This window comes from Lonchura striata, chromosome 19 (genome assembly GCF_050655825.1).
Source record: "Lonchura striata isolate lonStrDom1 chromosome 19, ASM5065582v1, whole genome shotgun sequence".
Taxonomy (NCBI): Eukaryota; Metazoa; Chordata; class Aves; order Passeriformes; family Estrildidae; genus Lonchura; species Lonchura striata.
In genome coordinates, this window is record NC_140721.1 from 5,666,726 (window position 1) to 5,669,715 (window position 2,990).

The following is a 2,990-nucleotide window of genomic DNA, read 5'->3' on the forward strand; positions in this document are numbered from 1 at the left end:
TTGTCATTTGTCTCCGAAATTACTCAAATTGACAATTAGCCGCTGTTAACTGTGACCAAGGCAAAACAGTAACGCGAAAATATTTTTAATCAAATCTTTAGCCATGTGCTGCAGGGCTGAAGTGGTTTTGCAATACTCCTGTTGTTTTTCGATGCATCCATCCAATTTATCAGCACCGTGCCTTCCCCAGCTGTCACCGTGACTCTTTCCCGTCTTAACCATTTTCCAAGAGCCCTTTTCATCCTCAGTAAAACCATCTTCATTTCAATGAGTGCAAACAGCTAAAAAACCGCAAGGAAAATTACCTGGCCAGGGAAATAGAATTCCTTAATTTTGATATTATCTCTCAGGGAAAATTTTATATCCAGATGCAGCACCTCTAACTCCCTAAGGAGTGTCATACAGATGTATTTGCTTGCTTGCAGCTGGGATTTAAGGGACTTTTAGGGATTTAGGGAACTGAATGGGTCAGCCTTGTGCCTGCAACCTCTGCCTTGCAATTCCAGCACAAAACCCACCAGCCACTGTTTTCTCCACGACCAAACCAGACAAAATTAAGGCTTTTCCTCTCCTTGGGGTGTTGCAAATCCTAAACCAATTCAGAGTAACACGAGCAAACTGTGGTGCTTTAGGAACAGTCTGCAGTGCCAGGACAGCTGGAAAGGAGCAGCTCCCAGTTTTCCAGGAATTTCCATCACCAATATAAAAGTGCTGGACAAAATTTAAAAGCCAACTGCAAAGGCTTTTCAGCCCTTTTAATTTGAAAACGCCTAAAAAAAGTTTTGGTGGGCATGTGCGCCCCACCACACACGGATAGGAATTTATTTATACTTCAAAATAATTTATTGTGGAGTCCTGTGGAATAAAAAAAGAGCCAGGAGAGAAGTCTGAGAGCTGCTGTGTGATTCAGAGCACAGGATGTGATGGATGATGCCCTTTTTCATGTCAGGATTAACTGGCCTTGTAAGTTGGCCAAAACTGGCACAGTAAAAATTCTGTGGCTGCTCTGCCATGTCCCAAACCCTCCACGTGCTGCTGCCTGAAAGAAGGGAAAAGATGGCAGGTTTCATGTGAAAATACTGTATTTCCAGACAATCAAATTTCAGGGTTTCATTCCAGAAATCTGTCAATCCTTGTCTGCCTCTCACCACCCTCAGCAGCTAAAGGTTCAGAACCTTCAGCACAATTATCTTAATTCTCCTTTACATCTCTTTACATCTCTCCCCCAGCAGCAAATTATTGTATTTATTTCCACCATTTCCCCAAAATTTCACTTTCCTGACACATTTTTCCCACCCTTTCCACAAAATTTCACTTCCCTGACACGTTTTTCAACCCTTTCCCCAAAAAATTCACTTTCCTGACGTTTTTTTCCACCATTTCCCCAAAATTTCACTTTCCTTACACATTTTTCCAATCTTTCCCCAAAATTTCACTTCCCTGATACATTTTTCCACACTTTCCTCAAAATTTCACTTTCCTGACACATTTTTCCACTCCTTCCCCAAAATTTCACTTTCCTGACACGTTTTTTGACCCTTTCCCCAAAATTTCACTTTCCTGACATGTTTTTCCCATCCATTCCACAAAATTTCACTTTCCTGACACGTTTTTTCCACCTTTTCCTCAAAATTTTGCTTTCCTGACATGTTTTTTCCACCCTTCCCCAAAATTTTGATTTCCTGACACATTTCTTTCCACCCCTTCCCCAAAATTTCACTTTCCTGACATATTTTTCCAATCAGTGCTGCATTTTACAACCCACCTGGGGATGAGGGAGCACGACACCTCTTCCAACAGCGTTTTTTTTTCCCTAATAGAGATTTCCTAAACATTTCCCAGCGGAGACAGGAAGCCTGCCAGGCTGTAAATACAAATATGGCTCAGCTCCACCATGAAAGGGAATATCAAGAGAGAACCAGCGGGGCAGGGGGTGAGGTGAGAAGGTCACTTTGGTTTTAATTGCTGCTCTTTAGGTGTTAGACAGTGATGCTACACCATCCATAGGGAATGCAGACATGGGTTTTTTTCCCAAATGTGCTTAGCATGTCAACATTTTAACATTGTGATTGTTACCAGCAAGGCTTGGGCAGAGAGGGGCCTCAGTATTAACTGTTGAAAGCAGGGGGCCCAGGACTTGCTATTGCCAGCAGATCTGCAGGGTATTTGTGTTCTTTGTCATGAAAGATGTTTACTGTGTTCAGCATTTTGCTCAGCACCCTACGGTTTCTATTTTTTTCTTTTTTTTTTCCACCTTTTTTTTTTTTCCTTTTTTCATTGAAAAATGAGTTAAAAACAAAGGTAGGGTTTTTTTGAACAAAAATATGTCAGCAGGGCTCCGTGTCAGGTGAGCTGACAGTGCGTTTGCATGGCACGTTCAGCCCATGGAGCTGTTTTCTTTCTCCAAAGCAAAAGACAGCTGAAAAAAATAATGTTTTTAAAAGAAGGTGCACTGTAGCTGTTTCAGCTATCCTTTTCCTTCACAGTCCTGTTGTGAAAAGTGGATTTCCAGAGTCACCAAAGCTCCTTTGGAGCTGCACTCCTTCAGCATTGCACTCTTTCAGCAAAAAAAGTGAAATAGTAGAGAGAGACTGATGGACTACAGAAGTACAAATAAAGTTCAGATATTTGAGAACATCCAAATATATTTAATTAAACTTCTCTGTTCTGCAGAATTGGCAATTTACCCTCCAGTACTTATTTTCACCTTGAAAAGGGTGGAGCTGGGAATATTGATGTAGGAATGATTTGCCATGCCCTGTGCCAGAAAGGAAAATAAGAGAGAGACTTTTCCTTCAGAACCTCCCCAGTATTAACTGTGGGATGGGGATTTTGAAGTTAATCTTTCTGTTTCAAATAAATCACTGAGAGGCAGTGATGGGAAGTGGAGAGACATCCAAAACAGAGCAAATGGAGAAGACAGTAATGAGAATGCAATTCAGTTTGCATTAGAAAGTATATTTTGCATTGCTATTTTACTGTTTTCCCCT